Here is a 22919-nt window from a genome sequence, read left to right on the forward strand (position 1 = left end):
CAAATCACTCCACTTGATGAGAATTGGGTTTGGAAGGAGAGAGGGAGAGAGCGCCACGGTGCAGGCTGACTGGAGGAACTCAGGAAGAGCCGATAGCGAGGGTCCCCGGGTGGGGTGGGTGGGTGGAGAGGAAGCCACTGCGTTATTTCCCCTACTCAACGCTTTGCCCCGGGCCTGCCGGTCCCTGTGAACGGGCTGCGCCTGGCAATTGTGACAATATGTACTTTTGTCAGCTGACTTGTGTCAATATGCCCACTCAATAAAATTAATTTGTTCTCTGAGTTTGTCAGGGTACAGATTTTGGTGCCTGGGAATCCCCAATCAAAACATTTTACCTACTAATTGCCTGCATTCGAAGAGGGTTTTTTTTTTGTTTTGTTTTTTTTGCAGGGGGTGGAAGTGTTCCGCATGTTAATATTTCTGAAATATGGGTGTTTCATACAGATAGTGCTAGGAGCAGCTTATCAGGCAGTTTTTTCTTTCTGAAAGAGACGAATATATTCATCGCATATCTACTGATCAGTGGAGTCTTACGAGGGGAGGGGTGCAGTGATTGTCTGGCTTTGGGGTTCCCTCCAAACCCCAGCTTTGCCTCCACCTTGCGGCCTACAGTTTTCTTAGCCAGTAGCTGGACGTAGAATGCCCCAACCTGCAACTTCTCAAGAATAACGCCAGAAAATCGACCCTGAACAAATCAGCCACACTTTTCCACAAAGACACCATCGCTGGTGTTGCCTTTGGCCCAGGCTCCGCTGCTTTTTGTCTCACCGTCATTGCTGAAAAATCTCATGGGGGAGGGGGTATAGAGTAGAGTTTATATGTAGGTCTTATTCCAAGATGAAGCAGCGGCTGTTCGTGGTCCCTAAATAGCAAAGTGGTCCCCTCCTCTTTCCGGCGCCCTGGCAGTTGGAGCAGGGACAGATAACTAATTCCGGCCGAGGAGGTGGGAGTAGACTGAGTGTGTTACTACTTCAGGAAAGAGTTGGTCCGTCTCCTCTATTTCCCTTCCCACCGCTGCCGTGAACTTGGAGGTCACGGGTGCCCAATGGCATAGGGCGTGTGCTGGGTCCAGGGCATCAAACTCATCTTCACCGGGGGCCACGTCAGCCTCGAGGTTGCCTTCAGTGGAGTGAATGGAACTTCAGGACTGTATCCATGTCACTGCTCCGTAACAGTTAAGCGAGAGCTGGGTGCTGCCGCCGGGTAGAAACGAGGTGGGGGGCCGGATTCGGCCCGTGGGCCTTGTGTTTGCCACCTGTGGGTTAAGCCACGAAGGCTTTGATAATTATTTATTACGACATGACCCTGCCTAGAGGACATCGTGCACTGAAATCGGGTTTATCTCGCTGAGTCTTGGAGCACTTGCTTTGATTTTGCACCCGGACACCTCACTGGCCGCCCGCTGCTCCGGCTGTCCCCCTGGGCGGAATGGTGACAGACAGAGGTTGACCGGGACTGGGGGCCGCCCGTCTGCCGAGGGACCGGGGGCCGGATACTTTGTTTCCTGGTCTGTAAGAGGGATGAGGCGGCCTACAGAGATTTCCACGGTCCGTTTAATGGGGGGGAGGGGGTTGTCCTGATTATGTTTTCCACATATTCGTTAGTTTTGATGCTTCAGTCATCCCCTCTACATGGAGCTTCATGAAGATTCAGGGACCGAAGATCAAAAACACACAAGCGAAGTGAAGACTGCCATTTGCTTCAGCAGAGGTGGGTCAAAGCGGCACTTTTCAGGGACAGGTGTGTCCCCTGGGGGTGTCGTTTGCCCAGGCTGGTAGTGGTGAGACGCCAGGCGTCATACTCGTTCATATGCACGATCCTACCGAATTTCCGTGAACACCCCCTAAGAAAACTACCATTTTCTAGAGCGGGAAAACAGAGGCCCGGCTGTTGGAGAGTTCGTTGCAATCCGTTTATCATATTTTTTTGGACCATAAGACATACCTAGGTTTTACAGGAGGAAACCAGGGGGGGAAATTTTGAAGCAAAAAAATGTGGTAAAATATTTAATAACATAAATAATGTAATATTTCACCGATGCAAATGTAAACAGAACTCAACAGCAGCATTAACAATCGTTATTCCTCCCATATTGGGGGCGGGGGAGTGTGTCCTGTTGTCCGAAAATGAGGTAACTTCTGTCTGTATGCCCCTGGAGAGATATTTTAAAGTGTGCTCCCCCTGCCCCCCTGTTGTAAGAGATTTGCCCACGGCTGACAGTACTGTTTAGGAAGCTCCTTCAGGGTGACCTTGGACAGACTATTCTGCATCCCAGCTGCCCAGGTCTCTGCCTGGGTCACAGAGCTGGTTGGCGGACAGCCCTGGTCCAGGCAGTTCGGGGAAACCAGCGCCTCTGATCCGTGCACAAGGCGGCCCCTGCAAGAGCAAAACGACAGTCTGGACTGAGGACCCTTGAGGCCGGGATGACCCGCTGGATCTGGGGCAGAGGGGGCAGCCTCTGATCACGAGAACCAGGGCTAAGAGTCACTTTCCCGTTTTTATTTTCCACCAAGCTGGGCACAGACTGTGTAACCCCCCACAGCCCTTGCTGTGCCCACAGTCAGAAATGTCGCTCCAGGAGACGCGGAGGCCGGCGCTCAGGATAGGCGGGGAGGGCTGCTTGGGACAGCCCAGCTCCTGGCGATGCTTTGCCCGGTCCCTTTGGATTTCCCAGGGGTCATGCCAGCCACCTCCTGCCTCTGTGTTTCCGATTGTGCTTCACCCACCATGCCTGTTAGCCGTGCGGTCGCCCTGAGGGTGGGATCCAAGAAGTACTTTGGATTAAGGAAGAGGGGACTCTGCGGCCACGAGCTCCTGAGGGACAAACCCGCCGTTGACATCTTTTCTCTAGAGGACAGCCTGGTGTCTCGGGCGGCTCTGTGCTCAACACACACTGGGCAGTTCCACAGAAGGACAGATTCGGCAAGCAGGACGGGCGGGACCACACAGCGGGAAGGTGTCTGTTTACCACATCGAGGAGAAGGCAGCCCCAGCCCATGCTCCGCTACGGGGAGTCAGTAGTCACGGAAACAGCATTGGTTGGGAGTGAGTGGTCTTTGTGTGGTTCAGGATTGCCGGTGCCTCCCCACCCCCACCGCCCCCCGTGACCTTTGTCCTCCACTCGCTTCTGAACTTTGACTGCGCTAATACGCACACAGACCTGCCTGGGGAACCTGGAACACCACCATTACCTGTGACTCAGGATTCGTGCCCGACCTCCTGCCATTTGGGAGATGATTACATAAAGAATGCAAGTTGAGTGTAGTCATTTCCCGAACAAATGGAATTACCCTGGTAACGACACTGGCGCCCAAACTCACACAGAGCGGCACACATCGGGATGTAACTTGGGTGGTGGGGGGCAGGCCTGCGAGGCTCTGGTCACCGGCACTGTGTCACCATCTGTCCATGTGACTTCGGCTCTCGTGTCCAGATCTGGCCTCCAGAATGGCAGTTACGGCTTTTCAGCAAGACTCCAAGGAGAAAAAAGAAACATATTTAGGATCCTCTGGTTTTGGCGGCCCCTGGAGAGCTGAGCGCCAGGTGACGCACCGGATCTCAGGGGTGTGCAGACTTACCGGTCGATGGGCCGACTCTCCGAGAAAGCCCTGTCCCTCCCGGAAGGGCCCGGCCACACCCGGAGTTCAGTCCGAGTGAGACCCGCCAGCCCCTAACCCGCCCCTTCTCCGTGCCTTGTCACTTCGTATTGGGGTCACACCACCACGCGGCAGGCAGACAGCCTGCAAGAGGCTCCGTTCCGGGGCTCTGGACCTACGTGGAGGCCCTTGAGGCCACGGTGGCTTTTGACATGTGGGTCAAAAGGTATTTCGTAAAATGTCCCCAAGTATAACGCCTAAGAGTTGAATGGCTTCTTGGGGGAGAGAAACGTTCCAAGTGAAACTCCACCCATGGGCTTTCACGGGAGGCCGTTTTAGGTTGTGGGGAGACCAGCTCCCAACATGCCGCGGTGCCGAAGGCCTTCCTGCCCTGCTTTTCCCTGGCCCCACTCCCTGCAGCTTCTTCCCCTGCAGGTGAAGAAATACACCCTCATCACGCAGGTCACTGGCCTTTGACCAGCCTGAGAGAGCGTCTTCCTGTCTTGGCGAATCCCACCACCCCACGAGGGGTTCCTGGCACCTCGTGGGAGTGAGTGCGGGGGTTTCTCCGCACAACCAAAGGTGCCCGTGTGTACTGCTGGGCTGGGTGGGCTCATCGCTGGTCCAGTGGGCTCACGGCCGAGACTCCGGGACTCACGCGGGTCCCTAAATCTTGTGGTTGGGGTGCCAGGTTCCAAGTCTTACATCTTTGCAGGTTTGAGAAACTGACGTCACGCGTCATTCGTTCACCCAGAACTGACAGAGCTGGGGAGTCAGGTCCTTGTAACCACTCCCAGTGAGACATCTGTCCTTGGCCTGGCCACGGGCTCCCTGCAGCCGGCCATTTGCCTCTGTTCACGTGTGCGTCTCTCAGCATCTTGCTAACATAGGCAGGAGCGGTGACAAGTGCCAACAGGGGCAGTCCCTCGTGGGCCAGGAGGCAGGGGGCGGAGTGGACGCAGTCGGGGAGCACGGGCTACCTGCTGATGGAGGTTTGAGGAGAGCGCGACGGTGCGAGAGCCTCGGGCAGGAGCGCCCCTGCCCGCACAAACGGGAGCGCTCCGCAGGCTCCGGGGCTGCGTGTCTTTGAGTTCAGCCGACAGGTCTTGTGGGTTGTTCCTACCAGCGTGCTGCGAGCTGCTCTGTTCAGGGAAACAGCTGCGTCGTCTTCTGTTGCAGAAATGTGACGTGACTTATTATGACTGTGATTTAGGCTTTGTCACATTACATCTCTCTCAGCTGCGTCCCCTGCAGCATTGACGAAAAGCCGGGCAGCTTCCAAGGCCCAGAATGCACATACATAACACATACCTATGTCACCACGTGTTTTGTGGTGTTAGGAAGGACGCCCGTGTGCACACGCGGGTGCAGGGGCAAAGCGAGTGTTGCTGGGGCGTGTCAGGACACAGGTGACTAGTCCTTCTCCGAGGTGACCCATTCGTGCCCCCGCCAGCAGGGGGCACACAGGCCTGTCTCTCCCCGCCCTCAGTAGCACTGCACATTTTCATTTTGTAACTTCCTAATATCTGCGGATCGGTCTGGTGGAAACAGTGCCTTGTTGCACTCTTACTGTGCGCTTTTTCTTGTTATGACTGAGAGTGAACACCTTTTTGTGCTTTTGTGTTTCCTTTCCAGTTGCCTTTCTGTGAATTGGTGGTTTGTGCTGTGGGGTGGTGGGTCTCTTCCTAATCTACTTATAGGAGCTCTTTGTATAGAAAACCGGGCCCTTATCAGCATCGAGGGTTGCAAGCATGTCTTCCATCTGTTTGTCTTTTGACTTTTAAAAAATGTATCTTGGCTCTGGCTGGTGTGGCTCNCTTGTGGGTTGTTCCTACCAGCGTGCTGCGAGCTGCTGTGTTCGGGGAAACAGCTGCGTCGTCTTCTGTTGCAGAAACGTGACGTGACTTATTATGACTGTGATTTAGGCTTTGTCACATTACATCTCTCTCAGCTGTGTCCCCCGCAGCGGCGACGAAAAGCCGGGCAGCTTCCAAGGCCCAGAATGCACATACATAACACATACCTATGTCACCACGTGTTTTGTGGTGTTGGGAAGGACGCCCGTGTGCACACGCGGGTGCAGGGGCAAAGTGAGTGTTGCTGGGGCGTGTCAGGACACAGGTGACTCGTCCTTCTCCGAGGTGACCCATTCGTGCCCCCGCCAGCAGGGGGCACACAGGCCTGTCTCTCCCCGCCCTCAGTAGCACTGCACATTTTCATTTTGTAACTTCCTAATATCTGCGGATCGGTCTGGTGGAAACATTGCCTTGTTGCACTCTTACTGTGCGCTTTTTCTTGTTATGACTGAGAGTGAACACCTTTTTGTGCTTTTGTGTTTCCTTTCCAGTTGCCTTTCTGTGAATTGGTGGTTTGTGCTGTGGGGTGGTGGGTCTCTTCCTAATCTACTTATAGGAGCTCTTTGTATAGAAAACCGGGCCCTTATCAGCATCGAGGGTTGCAAGCATGTCTTCCATCTGTTTGTCTTTTGACTTTTAAAAAATGTATCTTGGCTCTGGCTGGTGTGGCTCAGTGGATTGAGTGCCAGCCCATGAACCAGTGGGTCACTGGTTCGATTCCCAGTCAAGGCACATGCCTGGGTTGCAGGCCAAGTCCCCAGGAGGGGGCGTGTGAAAGGCAACCACACATGGATGTTTCCCTCCCTCTCTTTCTCTTTCCCTTCCCCTCTCTCTAAAAGTAAAGTAAAATAATATAAAATAAAAATGTATCTTGCCTTTTCTTTGTGCAGGATTGTTCATTTTTTATATAGTTTGCTTTATTAATTTATTTGTTGCAGCCCCTGGGTTTTTCTGTCCTATTTAGGCAAGTATGGCGGGAGGTGCACGGGCCCTGCCACTCCGGCGGGGGGGGGGGTGTTTCTGAGGCAGGTGGGGGTGAGGACGCCCGGGAATGAGGACGCCACCGTGCCCGGTCAGGCCCTTCCCTTCCTTCCGTGTCTGTCAGCCCCCAGAGCAGCGCACAGCACAGTGGCCCAGCCAGTCCTGCTTCCTGTCCAGAGTTCTTGGAGAAAACTGCAGAACGTCTCTCATACGCCAGGCCTGTGCCCTGTGAAGTCCGCCCTCCTGCCCTCGGAGGTGACAGTGCCCCCAGGGGAGAATGAATTTCCTAGAAGCGCCGTCCGCTGGGGCAGGGAGGCCTCAGCAGAGAGGAAGCAGCCTATCTCCCAGAGTGGCCCTCAAGGCGCTGCTTCAGAAGGACCAGACCTGGGACCCGCCTGGGCCCCTTCCCAAGGCTCTACCTGGGCATTTTGGGGAGGTCCCGTGCGCGTGTGAAGTCCGAGACCCCCACCGCCCCTCCCTCCTCTGGGACGCTCCCTCTGAGCCTTCTTCCAGGAAGTATTCTGGGAACCAGACACAAAACAGCGGCACACTTGGCTCTGACTTCCCTGCCAAGAGAACTGCGGGCACCGTGCCTGCCTGTCACCCAGCAGAAGGTGCGTGGCCGTGGAGGATGGCCTTGGAGAACAGCCGGTCCCCCGGGGTTGCTATACAGGCAGGACAGTGTGGCTGTCTCCCGCAAAGCTGGCACTCAGCCAGCATCCCAGCTGTGTGGGCGGAAGCAGCCTGAGTCAGCCCCTCCCAGTGTGTGGGAGGGGTGGGGGGGCTGCCAACACCCAGCCCCCTTCCATTTTATGTATCTAATATGTGCACCAACCCTTTGCTCAAGGGAGGTTATGTCCTCTGAGATGCAAATGTGACTCCAGGGGTCATTGATTTTATAAGTCTTTCTAGAGCGGCTTTTAGATTATTAGGGGAAGGAGTTAGTGGCCGAAAAGCAGATGGCGTACTGCTTTAAAGCCAGGCGGAAAGAGGGGGTTTTATTGAGGCAGAAGAGGAATCGCACGGGATTTTAGAAGGCGTGGCAGTGGGCTTTGGCCTGGGGACCCCAGAAGGAGAAGGGGATAGAGGGTTCTTTGGGGAAGAGGCCCAAGAAGGAGGACACTGGTGCTGCCATTGGCCCAGCCGCAGCTGGGTCTGAAACGCCAGAGGAGAGGACACCATTGTGTCAGGCCCGGGGGCTGGGTGTGGCCAGCTGCGTTGGAGACTTGATCGTTTGAAACATTAAAAAAAAACAGTATGTTAAGATCCCCAAAGAGAAGTTCCTGTTTGGTTTTAAAAACCAAGCACAGGCCCTTGCTGGGTAGCTCAGTTGGTTAAGAACATCACCCCCATATGCCAGGGTTCCGGGTTCAATCCCCAGTCAGGGCACACATAAGAACCAACCAATGAATGCATAAATGACTAGAACAACAAACTGGTGTGTGTGTGTGTGTGTGTGTGTGTCTCCCCTCCTCTCTCTCTCTAAAATCAATAAGCAAAAGATTTTTAAATAAAAAAAGAAACCAAGAACAGTCATCTTTCTCCTGAACTCCTGGTTTGTTCCCTGTGGGCACTGGATGCGTCCCTTGTGTCTTGTTCACGGGCGGCCGATCGCAGCATCGAACCTGTAACCCACCCACTAACCGCTTTAGCTTCCTCTTTGGGGCACTTGCCTCCCCACTGGGAGGGGCTGCCCCTCTGGGTCAGTGCTCTAGTCCCCGCTCAGCCAATCACAACCTCCTTCTCTCGGTGGCTTAGTCCTGGGTGGCCAATCAGAGCTCTTCCCTGGGATTCTGCCTGGAGAGGACTAGAGCCTTTTCCACCCCAAGCCCAAGGCTGAAGGATGCTCCACTTGATGGACAGTCAGTAGCCTGAGAGATTGAGTCCAGCCCTCGGAGGGAAGCGGGGATGGGAGAACCTGGAAGCCTGGGTCCCCACTGTCCCTGAGACCTGGCCTTCCTCTCCTCCTCCCTGTGAACCAGTGACATTTCCATCTTAAGACAGAGTTAAGGGTGAGGACTCTTGCACTGCAACAGTCCCAGCTAGTAAACTTCTCACTTTTGGTTTTTTGGGTTTTTTTAAGATTTTATTTATTTATCTTTAGAGGAGAAGGGAAGGAGAGAGGGAGAGAAATATCAATGTATGGTTGCCTCTGGTGTGTCCCCTGCTGGGAACTGGCCTGCAACCCAGGCATGTCCCCTGACTGGGAATCGAACCGCAATCGTGCGGTTCGAAGGCCCTCGCTCAATCCACTGAGCTACACCAGCCAGGGCTCACTTTTAGTTTTAACTTGACCTTGATGTACTGCCCTGGCCGGTGTGTCTCGGTCGGTTGGAGCGTCATCCCATACCCTGAAGGCAGCACGTTCGATCGCTGATTCCGCCCATCCTGTTACTCTCCCTCCTCCCTCACGTCTGCAGCACTTGCTTTTGCCAAACTCACGTACTCACAATTCACGAAATGCACTGGGGTGGACCCCATCCAGGTCAAGGGATGGGAGAGCACGGGGTGTTCTGGAACCGGCAGCAAGTTCGGTTTGGACCGAGGCAGGTGGAGGAGACACCAGAGCGGGGTCCTGCAGACACTGGGCTGGCCCAGCTCGCCCACTCACGGCTGATGTCCTGGGCAAGTTCCTCGAACCTCTGACCCTGCGTCCCTCACTCGTGCACAGCGACGGTGATTCTGCCGTGCAAACCTGGGCCGAGACCTAAGGGAGGTCAAGTGTGCCCGGCGTCCAGCGCAGGAGTAAGACGGCAGCTCCTCCAGGCACGGTGCAGGTGAGGCAATGGGGAGGGCGGTCCTTCCTCGTGGGCTCGGGCCGCTGGGGGGCCCACAGTCAGGGGGAGATGGAAGCTGGGGAAGAGTGGGTGCTCTTGTTCACCCCATTTTACAGATGACAGAGCTAAGGCACAGAGAGGCTGAGTCGCTTGCTCTAAGCCACACAGTGAGTAGGTGGAGCTGGATTTAAACCCAAGCTCTCCCTGTAGTAGCTATTCTTCCTCCAGCTAAACAGAGAGGAAGAGGAAAGGGCTGCAGGGCTCAGGGGACGTCTGGGCCACTCAGAGAAAGACCTGGACGTGGCTTTGCCTCCACCAGAGTGTGGGGAAGCCACTGGGAAAGGAAGCATTTAAGTGACCGGCATATTCATCAACGCGTTCTGTTTAACAAGAACAGCTCTGGCTGGTGTGGCTTGGTGGATTGAGGGCCAGCCTGAGAACCAAGGGGTCGCTGGTTCGATTCCCAGTCAGGGCATGTGCCTGGATTGTGGGCCAGGTCCCCAATACGGGGTGGGTGAGGGGCGACCACACATTGAGGTTTCTCTCTCTCTCTTTCTCCTACCCTTCCTCTATCTCTAGAAATAAAAAAAAACAAGGACAGGCCCAAGGGCTCTCTCCAGGGCCTGGGGCACAACTCCCCGTGCCAAAGGCTTTGAGAAGAGGCGCACAGAAAGCCAGCTCTGTGTGCGTGCAGCCAGCCAGCCTAGGGCGGGGGGGCGGAGTGGAGCTTGGAGGAGGAACGGATTCCCGGAAGCCGTGTGCAGCCCTCTAGTGTGAGGGGCGGGTAGAGCTGGAGAGGAGGGGCCCCGGCGATAGGCGCAGGATGGCGCACTCACATGAGAACAGCAGAGAACACGCGTGAGCGAGCCGGCCGCCGACCCCGGGGCCCCGTCCGGAGGGCTGGCGTCTCCTGGGAGGACAGGAGGTGTTACGGAGGGCACCCAAACCAGCGTCACCTGCCTGTCGGTGGCCAGCACAGAAGGACCGATCAGTGGAGCGGAGCCAAGCGGGCGGTGTGGCTTCTCCCAGGAGCACCCCAGAGAAAGGCAGAGAAAGAGGGGGTGAAACGTGCCAGCCTCCCCTTTCTTTGGCCCCCTGGCCCTACTCCACGGCCTTCACTGCTCAGGCCCACGCTCAAGGGGGCCTGGGAAACGCTGTCCCTACCCCTGGGGCAGCTCAGGGCGGCGAGGACAGGTCCCAGAGCAAACGGTAGGCCTGGAGCGTGCCCTCAACCCCACCCGGAACAGTCCTGGGTTTCTCTGCAATAATCTCAATTCACAGACACTGCCCTATTGTGCCCACAAAGTACCGAAATTTCCTGGAAGTTAAAGTATTGCTCCCCGTGCGCTGGTGACAGATTTTTCTACCTGGCACACCGCCTGTCCGACTGTCTCAACAGGACCGGCTACAGCCTCTTCAGCTGAGCAAACTCCCAATGAAAAATATCCCGTAACTCCAAACACCTACAGCACAGCAGTAGCGAAAGGTGATNAGGGGCCCGGCGATAGGCGCAGGATGGCGCACTCACATGAGAACAGCAGAGAACACGCGTGAGCGAGCCGGCCGCCGACCCCAGGGCCCCGGCCGGAGGGCTGGCGTCTCCTGGGAGGACAGGAGGTGTTACGGAGGGCACCCAAACCAGCGTCACCTGCCTGTTGGTGGCCAGCACAGAAGGACCGTTCAGTGGAGTGGAGCCAAGCGGGCGGTGTGGCTTCTCCCAGGAGCACCCCAGAGAAAGGCAGAGAAAGAGGGGGTGAAACGCGCCAGCCTCCCCTTTCTTTGGCCCCCTGGCCCTACTCCACGGCCTTCACTGCTCAGGCCCACGCTCAAGGGGGCCTGGGAAACGCTGTCCCTACCCCTGGGGCAGCTCAGGGCGGCGAGGACAGGTCCCAGAGCAAACGGTAGGCCCGCAGCGTGCCCTCAACCCCACCCGGAACAGTCCTGGGTTTCTCTGCAATAATCTCAATTCACAGACACTGCCCTATTGTGCCCACAAAGTACCGAAATTTCCTGGAAGTTAAAGTATTGCTCCCCGTGCGCTGGTGACAGATTTTTCTACCTGGCACACCGCCTGTCCGACTGTCTCAACAGGACCGGCTACAGCCTCTTCAGCTGAGCAAACTCCCAATGAAAAATATCCCGTAACTCCAAACACCTACAGCACAGCAGTAGCGAAAGGTGATTTCCTGAACATAATAAAAAAAACACCTGACCAACTTATTGAAACAAGAGGGTTGCTCTCCAGCGCTGGCTGGTGTAGCTCAGTGGATTGAGCGCGGGCCTGTGAAGCAAAGGATCGCAGTTCGATTCCCAGTCAGGGCACATGCCTGGGTTGCAGGCCAGTTCCCAGCAGGGGACTCATGAAAGGCAACCATACATTGATGTTTCTCTCCCGCTCCCCTTCCCCTCTAAGGATAAGTAAATAAATAAAGTCTGTAAAAAATATATTTAAAAAAAAGAGGGTTGCTCTCATTCCGTTCTGACTGGACCAGGAATCACAAATATTAAAAAGGAGACATGACCTGGCTTGGTGACCTTCATCACTTACCTAAAAAGAAAACCAGGTTAAAAGGGACTGAAAAACGCTCAAAATGAGTCAACGAGTCAAGCCATTCCATAAAGTGGCTGGAAAATAAATACTCAGAGAACCTAACGCCTTTCTTATGTAATAGCAACGGCCAGCTGGAGAATTCAAGGGAGGAAACGTGTGATTTACAAAATCAATGTGGGGCCCCTCTAGCAGGAGAAATGACACAGCCTGGGGGCGGGGGGGTGCTGGAAGAAAACCGGAACCAACGGAGGGCGAGTTTTGGGGAAGGGACCTCGCATGAAGCCAAACCACCGTTCCGTCCCACAGTACTACGTTAAGTGAACAGAATCAAATCCTATCACCCACCCCATCCCCCCACCCCCAACACAGGACTTTTAAACAATTTGGAATGTAAGTGCCATACGATTTCACTCATATGGGGACTCTGATGAACAGACTGAACCAAGGAATTAAACAGAGACAGACTCATAGACGGAGAGCAGCTGGCAGCTCCGGGGGGGCCGGGGGGGGCGGGGTGGGCAAGAAGATAAAAAGGGGAAGAACTCGCAGACAAGGACAACAATATGGTGATTGGGGGGAGTGGGCGTGGTCGGTAGGGTGGGTGGAGGTGGAAGAGGGTGTAGGGGGAGTAAATAGTAACGGAAAAATACAATACGGAAAACAGCCCTGCGGTGTTCGCTTCGGAAGTTCCTGTGGAAGAAGAAAAATAGGAGAAAAGCCATGGATGGAGGGGCGGGGGGGCGACGCGCGAGGAGAGGAGACTTTCTTGAGCAGATTCTACATCTTACACAGATTTCAAGAGGCGTAGCAGCGGTGGGACAAGAGGAGGCACGCGGGACAGGGGACCCCACATGACCACGCAAGGACGACGGCTGAGACACCGAAGTCGCGAACGACTGGACTGATACAATGACGCGGACGAGAAGCTCACACCTGCGGCTGTGGTCGTCCCGCGTGCGTCCACAGGGCGGCGCTGCTTCCCCACTTCCCTCCAGGGTGGGCTAGGGGCTCGGGACAGACGGAAAGAACAGGACGGGTCTGGCCCCCAGGAAATGCAGTAGGCTTCGCGGTGGGGACCTCGCTCTTCTCGACCATTAAAATTAATCCGCACAAAGGACCCCTGGACAGGCCTCACCAGCTCTGCGTGAGCAGCGTCACCGCCGACTAGAAGGGTCTGCAATGGGATAAGCCTGTACCAGCCGCGGGAAGAACCTGTGTTTGAAGACTCAGAACACCTGGGGGCCAGGGTGGGTGGGGCTCGGGGAGCAGGGCTGTGCCCTCCTGGGCTCACCTGTAGCCCTGGATTCCGAAGACGGGCTCGCCGAGGTGTTCTCAGGCCAAACACCACAGCAGGTAGTCGTGTAAGCCTGCAAAAAGGCAACATTATCAGAAACACATTCCCCAGACTTGCCTCTACGTTTCAGACCCGCTCCAGGGACGCCTGCTACCGAAGCTTTGAGTGAGTTGCTGCTGGGAGCACCCCTGGGCCACACCGTAAATACACACTGATGAAACCGATCAGCAAAAAGAAAATGTCTCAAGTAAATGTATGATTTTGTGTTGGGCTGCATTCTTAGGCCTCCTGGGCCTCATGCAGCCCACAGGCCACAGGCTGCACACCCCTGCTAGGTCATTGCCAAGTCCCTTGCTGGCGTGAGATCGCTCATCTCCATATTCAGCGCGTTCAAATGATAACACCAGGTCCTTTTCTCTGTCCACAATCCCTGAATATCAACCTTTGGGAACCGGATCTGCCGCCAAACACAGGGGCTCTTGACCTTGAAAAGCCCACTGATAGGCGATGTAGGGGTAAATACCTAAGAATCCGTCAAAAAAAACCAATTTTAATTGGTGCTGTTTAGAGGAATTTGGGAGTGGATAGCTTTTTTCAAGTAAGTCTTTGTCCAGTTTTTAAGTGCTTTCAATGATTTGACTTTTCACAGGTTTGATTCTTGAAGCTTTATTTGTGTCTAATCATGGTAAAAATAAAAGCCCCACAGAGCTTTGTTTTGCTTCTCTGGCCACCCACCTGCCTGCTTTTGGTCACCTTCCAGTCACTGTCACCAAGAGCCGGCAGACCCTGGCTCTTTGCTCTGCAGTCCTGACCTGCTGTCTCGCCTAACAGTGCCACAGGGACTCCAGGGCGAAGAAACAGCCTCATCGGTTTTGCTTTTTTCTACCTGGAGTGTTCGGGCAGAGGCGGGAGACTGGACCTTCGACAGTCCCCGTTCAGCCAGCGTGCTCAGTGATGTACCTATGTTTCCCCTTTAAGTGAATAAAAATGGATCATCCTTGTCTTTCGCTCAACGGTAGCTTTGTAGACAATGTGACCTTGATATTTTGCTGCCGCGAATTTTTATAGGAAGTTAGTTTTCCCGAACTTTTCTAAGATGGCTTGGTTCTAACAGCCCTTTTTTTTTTTCTAACATAAGAGATCCTTCTGTCGTTTTCGTGTAGCAGCTTGCTTCGTGACGCTCCCCTGGATCGGGTGTCTGGGCACGCTGTCTCCTCCGCGTCCGCGATTCCTTCCTTCCTCATCTCTGATTTTACTCCAAGACACTTCTCCTTGGGGGTGGGGGTGTCCAGGAAGGGAGATTGTTAAGTGGGGGTGACTCAGCCCTCTGCGGCTCGACTGTGGGACCCTCACGTCTCCCCCTCGCCCAATTTTACCCACTGTCCACAGACCAGCCCACCAGGTCCCCCCTGTGGGACGCCCACCGCTCCCCCACATTCTCCCGCGCAGACGCCGTGCGGGTCTGATGGACGGTCTTAGAGGTCTGTCCCACCGGCTTGTTTTTCGGCATTTGTGGAGATGCCGTCACACCTGGTAGCCTGGTCGGTGTTGCTCATCGGTTTGGCTTTTTTTCTGCCCAGGTGTTGTGTGTTTTCACTGCAGGACTTGGGAAGAGCCACAGACTATGCCGCCGCCATCACTTCAGTGCCTCTCCCAGGAATTCCGCTGTTCTCTCTCTCTCTCTCTTTTTATGGCCTGAGAAAACCTAATTCCAAGAAGCTTCACCAATGTAAGTCACCCAGCTAGAGTGAATGGGGAAGCCAACATTTGGACCGGAGTCTAATTTTAGAACCCTTACTTTCTGGTCCACTCCACTCTGTTCTTAAAAACTGCTCTGGCCCTGGCTGGTGTGGCTCCATGGACTGAGCACCCACCTGAGAATCAAAGGATTCAATTCCCAGTCAGGACATGGGCCTGGATGGCAGGCCAGGTCCCCAGTAGGGGGCGCAGGAGAGGCAACCACACATTGATGTTTCCCTCTCTCCCTCCCTTTCTCTCTCTCTAAAAATGAATAAACAAAATCTTTTTCAAAAATAAAAATAAAAATAAAAACTGAAAACTGTTTTTGCTATTCCCAGCTTTAAAACTTAGCTTGGTTCCTGGTCACCTAAACCAACCTGGGCACAGACCTCTGGCACTCGGGACCCCCGCCTATCCAGCCGCATTCCCTCTGTTCCCTGAAGCGTGCCCCCAGTTCTGCCCCAAAAGCCACCTGCAATCCCTCCAGGACTCTTGACTGTTCTTTTACCCGCCTCCCCTGGCTCTTCAAAGTCCCAATCATTTTTCCCTCTAATCAGTTACTAGTAACTCTAGTAAATTGTAGATGCTTATTCACAATTGGGGGCGGTGTATCACTTTCCTGTACTTCTCTCTGGCTCCTGGGGCTGCTGTAACAATGTGTCAGAAACTGAGTAACAAAACAACAGAAAGTTACCGTCTCCCAGTGGTGAAGCCCAGGAGTCCCCAGCCAGCAGTCGGCCGGGCTCTGCTCCCTCTGGAACCTCCGGGGTATCACTCCCTCCTCCAGTCGTCCCAGACTTGGGTGCTGTGCCAGCATCAGGTGCTCCTTGGCTCCAGGACACGTCACCCCATCCCTCCGCCTTCACGTGACATTCTTCCTGCACGCCTCTGTCTTCCCACGGTTGTTATCTAATGTGGATGCCTGTGGGATTGGATCGGGGCCACCCTACACCAAACCGCATCCAAACTGTGTCTTTAAGGACCCTATTTCCAAATAAGGTCATCTTCTGAGAGGCTGGGGGTTAGGACTTGGACACATCTTTCTGGGGGGACATGACCCACACACCTCTCCTCCCCCCTCTTCCTTTCTCCGTTCCTGTGGGCAAACTGTCTTTTTACTTTTTTCTTCAGGGAAGGCAGGGGATAAGAAAAGGAAGAGCCAGAAGCCCTTTGGCTTTTGTGTTTTCTAGAAACCTAAAGACAACCGGGAAGGCTTAATCCCTATAGGATTGAAAAATGCATTTCCCTCAGCAGCAAGTCATGGGGCAGGGGGCAGCCAGGTCCCAGAAAAGGAGGGTTGCCTGGTGTTTGGAGACAGACGGGATCATCGTCACCTGGGGCCCTGGTCCCCAACGGAGCCAGGAAGCCACTGAGAGCGCTGCGTCTGAAGGCCATCCCGCCAGCCAGAGAGCGTGCCTTACGTTATTATTATTTTTTTAATCTCGTGTGCCCTCAGTCCAAGTCTATGGAGGCCAGTACGTTCGCAGTAAAAGCAGGAACCCGAAGCCAGAAAACAGGCGTGCAGGCCCTCATCCCACCAGGCAAACGAGGCGAACAGCTTCACCACCCAGACCTCCGCATCCTCCTCCGCGCCCTGGAGACAAGAGGCATCAGGAACCGCTTCCTGTGCCGAGGAAACGGGGCGAGGCTCCCGACCTGCGGGGGAACCAGGGGGCTTTCATAAACCGCAGCTGCCCGTCCTAACCCCTCTGCACCCCTCTGGCCCGTCTCCCAGGGCCCCGCTCACAGGCAGCTCCCCAACTGCATCCCATCTGTTGTCCTACCTGGTATAACGTATGTCCCCCTTCCACGGTAGTGTCCCAGTCCTCCGGGGCTCCCTCCTCTCAGGCTCCCGGGCCGAGGCTGCAGCTCCCACACGAGGCAGGGGGGGCAGCCAAGGTCCCCTTCCCCGCTGCCCCCGTCTCTCGTGGGCAGTGCTGGCTGGCAGCATCAGTGGGGTCGTGGTGGCGATGGCGTGGGCGGCCATATATCCAGAATCTGCTCTGTACCGGTCAGCGGAAGGCGCACCTGCCCATCAAGCGGCCAATCAGACCTGAGAACTCACCTTCCGTGGAAGAACTGCCCTGACAGGCTGCAGACAACGTGCATGGATTCTAAAGCCGCACCCCGATTTTAGAGCTGTTCAAAAGGCGTGCCTTGGAATCGGTGAGGTCCTGTCTCTCTAAAAGGAGCTACACCCTGACTGGGGAGGGAGCACGTGTGTGCACACACACACAGGCTTACACTCACACACTCAGAGGGAGGCGGTGCCAGCCCGGCTGCCAAACCAGCCCAGAGTGCCGGGTGTTTTAAGAGCTGAGGCTGGAAAAGGTTGTGATTGGCTGGTCTCGAAGCTCAGACCGGACCAGGCGTGGAGGGGGCTGCTCAGATGGCAAATTCAAGTGCCCCCCCCCCCCGCGGCTCCCCCCGTAACACAGCCATACCCCCGGCTGGTTGGATTTTTTCTGGCCACAGTGATGGCAGCGGCCAGCTCAGAATGTCTCAGCAGGAGTTTCTGGGTTTCTGTGCTGCTCTCGGGGAGCAGCCCGGGGCTCCCCCTGTCCCCAGGTCCACCTGTACTCTATTGGTCCCTCTTGCGGCCACGTGCTCTCGACTTCACCAATATCTCATTAAGTGGCATCTTTTAAACCCTGCTCCGTTTATCACGGCATCCTGTGACATGTCTTCTTCACCATGCCTGGTCGAGCTGGAGATTTAAAAGCGCCCCGCCTTCCACGGTGAGCAGACAGGTGGGCAGACAGGTGGGCAGACAGGAGCCTGGGGCCACCCCTGGTTCCAGTGGCGCTCAGCAAAGTTCCTCTTCACGCACGTGAATGCATCTGGTGCTGGCCTGCTCTAGGTCTCCCCCTTGTGGGCCACCTGTGAAATAGAACACATAGATGACCTTGAACAGACCCAATGACGAGGTATATATAGGTAACCGAGGTCTGTGAATCCAATGACCTGAATAGAAACGTTCACCGTTTTTGTTATGAAATATTACAAACGTATAAAAAAAGTGTGTAGTGGGTAATATAAAAATGACTGCCCGGTCACGCCTCGGGTTTATCAAATCTTAAACATTTGGCCCTGTATTTACTTCAGATCTTTGGAGGAGTTCAGTGCGTAAATTCCCTTTCTGCACCCTCCCCCTCCCCAAGGTAACCGCTTCTGGGAGTTTGTATTTTTATAGTGCCCGACCTATGTGGGTACCAATACAACACACGCTGCTGCTTTGCCGTTTTTCGGCTTTATGAAGATGCTGGGTGCATTTGTTGACCGTCTGCTTCCCCCCCCTCAGTAGAGGTTTATTGCACTGTAGAAGTTTATTCCGGGGCCTCCCATTCCTTCGCCTTTCTCTCCTGTATCTTACTGACTGGACCAAAATCACAATATCTGTGCCATGTCTCATATTCTGGGGTATTCGGGCGGTTTATGAACTTTCTCACAAGAAACAGCACCATCCCAGACATCCTTCCGCTAATGGATACATGGAGGAATTTCCTGAGGGCCGGGTCTTTACGCCTGGGTCCTTCAGCTTCTCTGGGATTGCCAGATGGCTCGCAAAAGGACTGGACTCCTTGACACCTGCCATCACCCTGAGATCTTTATGTCCTCCCTCCCGTCTGCCCCCCTATGAGCGGCCATTTGAAGAAGCATGTGTGACCACCTTCACGTGAATTCTCTCTTTTAATAGTGACAATCACCTAAGGGGACTGGTCTACATGTGCCCGGTTTAGCGAGGTCACCGAGGTCCGGGAATCTGCCTCAGGCTGCCACACCGGCAGCAAGGGGCAGGGAAGCTTGACCCTGACTGCTCCGAGCTGCACAGCCAGAGTTGTCAGAGAATCCACCCAGGGCGCGGGGGACAGTGGGGAGACACCTTCGGCGGAAGCCTGTCAGCCAGGCTGCTGAGAGCTGAGGAAAAAAGGAAGAAAGGCGATGCCAGTCAATTACAAAATTATGACAGTCATCCTTCGTACAAAAGACTTTTTTTCATCATTAATGTACAAACAGGGAAAAACAATAAGGAAGACGGAGCTAGAGGGGAGTGAAGAAAAAAAAACAAACCAGAAATTAACGGCATCTAGATGCCTAAGGAAAAGAATATGTCACTGTCAGAAAAATAGGATTGGAAAAGCTTACTATTCAAATCACGTATTGGTTTCTTTCCAAGTACTAAGGCACCAGTGATCATTTTGGGACCCAGTCTGCTTCACTCTCTCCTTGGAAGAGGGGCGTAAGTATTGTCTGGTGGGCAGAGGGTGGAGAAGAGCCCAGAAACCAGACAAGGCAGGAAAACCGGCAAGGAGAGTCGGTGGAAGAAAAGAAAAGGGAACCGTGTTCTGCAGCCCCTCTCTGCTCAGTGCCTCCCCCCCCCCCCCGGCCCCCNAAAAAACAAACCAGAAATTAATGGCATCTAGATGCCTAAGGAAAAGAATATGACACTGTCAGAAAAATAGGATTGGAAAAACTTACTGTTCAAATCACGTATTGGTTTCTTTCCAAGTACTAAGGCACCAGTGATCATTTTGGGACCCAGTCTGCTTCACTCTCTCCTTGGAAGAGGGGCGTAAGTATTGTCTGGTGGGCAGAGGGTGGAGAAGAGCCCAGAAACCAGACAAGGCAGGAAAAACGGCAAGGAGAGTCGGTGGAAGAAAAGAAAAGGGAACCGTGTTCTGCAGCCCCTCTCTGCTCAGTGACTCCCCCCCCACCGCCGCCCCTCCCCATCCTCCCCCTCCCCCCCGCCCAGCCCAGAGGAGCTGCGAGTTCTGGGCTCTCTGGGTCAGACTGTTTTGTGCTTACACTTGACTAAGTCCTTTGGGGCCTGTGGCTCAGCATGTTTTCTAATAAAACTTCCCCTCTTGTTTTTTAGTAGGAGAAGGCGTTAGGTCATCCAAAACCTGACAGAGCCTGACTCGAATGAAAGGAGAAAAAAGCTATGGTGTTTATTTGCTTTGGTTTGTATTTAGACAAAACAAAACAAAACAAAAAAAAACCCAAAACCCCCCAAACCATGTGGGCTGTATAGTTAGAGTTGTGAGGGATTGCTTCACTTTCAATGATGACATCCGAAAATAGAGCAGGCGACGCGAGCCAGGAGCGCGAGCAGTAACTGACCCCGGACAGGAAGCTGACAGGAAGCCAGAAGTGTGGGGTGTGGAAGTGAAACCACTCTCTAAAAAGCACATCAAGAACATAGCGGAGGAGGGGGAAGTTTTTGTAGCATGAGTCAAAGGTACATCCCCTTTGCCCCCATTTGTAATGGCAAAATACCCACAACGTAAAGTTGATCATTTTAACCGTTTTAAGCGTCCAGTTCAGGGGTGTCAAACCCGTTCACACTGTGGTATGACCAACCCTGCTGTTCTTCTCCAAAACGCTTGTCATCTTGCCCCGGCTGGTGTGGCTCAGTGGATGGAGCGCCAGCCTGTGAACCAAAGGGTTCCCAGTTTGATTCCCAGTCAGCGCATGTGCCTGGGTTGGGGGCCAGGTCCCCAGTAGGAGGCGCTCGAGAGGCCACCACACATTGATGTTCCTTTCCCTCTCTTTCTCTCTCCCTTCCTTTCTAAAAATAAATAAAATCTGGCCCTGGCTGGCATAGCTCAGTGGATTGAGCGCGGGCCTGTGAACCAGACGATCACAGTTCGATTCCCAGTCAGGGCACATGCCTGGGTTGCAGGCTGGTTCCTTGCAGGCTAACTACCAGCAGGGGATGCACAAAAGGCAACCATACATTGATGTTTCTCTCCGTCTTTCCTTCCCCTCTAAAGATAAATAACTAAATAAAATCTTAAAAAAATATATCCCACTGTGTGTAGAAGGCACCGTGGTCCATTCACACACTCATCTGCCCGTGGATGCTGGGGTGACTTTTGAGCTGGAGCCGCTGTGAATATGCACCTGAAAAGATCACTCCTCAGCATGTGAACCAAGCTACTGACACCTCGAAATCTCCTAAGAGACTATTTCTCATGAAACCATTAATGCTTTGAACAACTAACCTAGAACCTCTGTAATTCTTATCTTCCGAGCATCTTTGTCTGACAGATGTGCTTGACATTCCCAGAGCCAAAGTTTTTTGATTTGTTTGTTTGTTTTATCCACTGAAGACAAAACTAACTGTTCACTCTGGAGGCCACCGATTAGCATCTGCTAAGAGGAAGCTCGGGTTCCTTTTCCAGGGGACCTGGACTCCTTTGGTCAGATCTGTTCGTGGAAATTGAGCCAATGTCCTTTACGGTGTCTAGGCAGCAGCCGATCCCAGGTTTCAGTGCACAGAGTCTGGAGCTACCAGCGGGTCCCCAGAAATGAAAAACCTCTCCCCTCCCCCCAAATATTCACATTTTCCCATTGCTTACGCACTCCTTTGCCTTGTGCTAAGTGTTATGTAACCTTGGGTCAACTAAACAAAACTTGGGTTGAGAATAGAAGCCGTCAGCATACGGTCTATAGAATAATGCGATTCTCCTTGGATATTAGCCTGGGCCTTGCTTTAAGCATTGCTTTTCCCCTGTGGAGACTCAGGGCCAGAAAGAAGGTTTTCCTGTCTCTCAGCTGAAAGTGTGGCCCATCTTCATCGGAGGTAATTCTGTTATCTTGTGTGCCTTCCCCAGCAGAGACTGAAGCCAGCAGGCCGCTCTGTGTCTCCTTGTAATTGCTAAATGAGAATTGACTACAATGAAACGTGCCTACTAATTTGAGAGAGAACATGCATGTGTGTGCCTCCTAATGCCCTTTCGGCCACAGGGAAAGTTCCAGAAGTTTCCAGGGAATTGACCCCCACTGTTGCAGATGAATCTTGCTCTCTCCCCTACCTCCCTGCCCCCCCTGCGTCCCCGTGAGTTTTGTCCTCCTGCCCCTGCAGCCCTGTAGCTGCCAGCCCTGTGTTTCGACTTTGTTTTAAGCACTTTGCTTGTTACACAGTTCCCTCTGCCCTTGGAAATCATTCGGACAACCACGCCCTGACTCCCGGTCCAGTGATCTAACCTCGACACCCCACTGTAGCCACCCAATTCCCCTTCCATCTGGTATCTTCCCCTAATTCCTCACCTGATGGCTCTCTCTCCTGGGGAACCCTTATTAAGCAACTCCTGGGCACATCCAAGTCTTGCGTGTCCTTTTGTCCAAAAATTGTGCCTGTTCACTTTTTTCTCCTTATTTTTTCCTCGGGGTGGGGAGGGGGACACAAATGACATACCTACAGGGAAATGCACAAACCTTCCGGAAACAGCCCAGGAAAGTTTGTCTCTTACTTTCAGGAAGACTTCGCCCAGAGCAAGGAAACAGACCATTCTGAAAGGCTCCCTCCCAGGTGTCTCAGCCAAAAGCCCCCCCCCCCCTCCNTTTCACTCCCAAACCCCCCCCCCCCCCCCCCCCGCAGGATAACCCTTGCTCTGATTACTGATGCTCTGGATTAATCTTGCATCTACTTGAGAGTTACAGAAACAGAACTAAAGCCCTGGCTTGTGTGACTCAGTGGATTAAGCGCCGGCCTGTGAACACAAAGGTTGGTGGTTCGATTCCCAGTCAGGGCACACGCCTGGGTTGCAGGCCAGGTCCCCAGTAGGGGGTGTGTGAGAGGCAACCAATCAACACATCTGTTACACACTGATGTTTCTCTCCCTCTCTTTCTCCCTCCCTTCACCTCTCTAAAAGTAAATAAATAAAATACTTTAAAGAAGAAAAAGAACTATAAATTCCCATGTCTTCTAGTGCTCAATATTATGTCTGTGAGATCCTTCATGCTATTGCACGTGGCTGTGGTTCAGTCGTGTGTTGCTGCCTCGTATTCCATTATAGGAACGGCCACAATGTATCCATCTGCTAGTTTCCAGTTGAGGGCTATTAGGGATAAAAGGTTTCCTTTTAGTATTCAGTTTCATTTTAGTATTATTATAAAGTGACCAAGAAGGCCCTGCCCTTGGAGCCTTTCACAGCAGACTCAGAGCTATGCCTGGAGGCCATTACTGCCTGTCACATCTGGGCAGAGGAGTGTGGCAGGGACCTGCCCACTGCCTCTCACATACTTGGAAGCAGAGGCCCGGTGGCGGGCAAAAACACTGAGTCAGCCTCCTCTCCAGGGGGGAGGGCTGGATCTGCTCAGATGTGTTAAGAAAGAAG

The sequence above is a fragment of the Sturnira hondurensis genome, unplaced genomic scaffold (genome assembly GCF_014824575.4).
Source record: "Sturnira hondurensis isolate 20B ecotype Veracruz unplaced genomic scaffold, ASM1482457v3 Scaffold0020309, whole genome shotgun sequence".
Taxonomy (NCBI): domain Eukaryota; kingdom Metazoa; phylum Chordata; class Mammalia; order Chiroptera; family Phyllostomidae; genus Sturnira; species Sturnira hondurensis.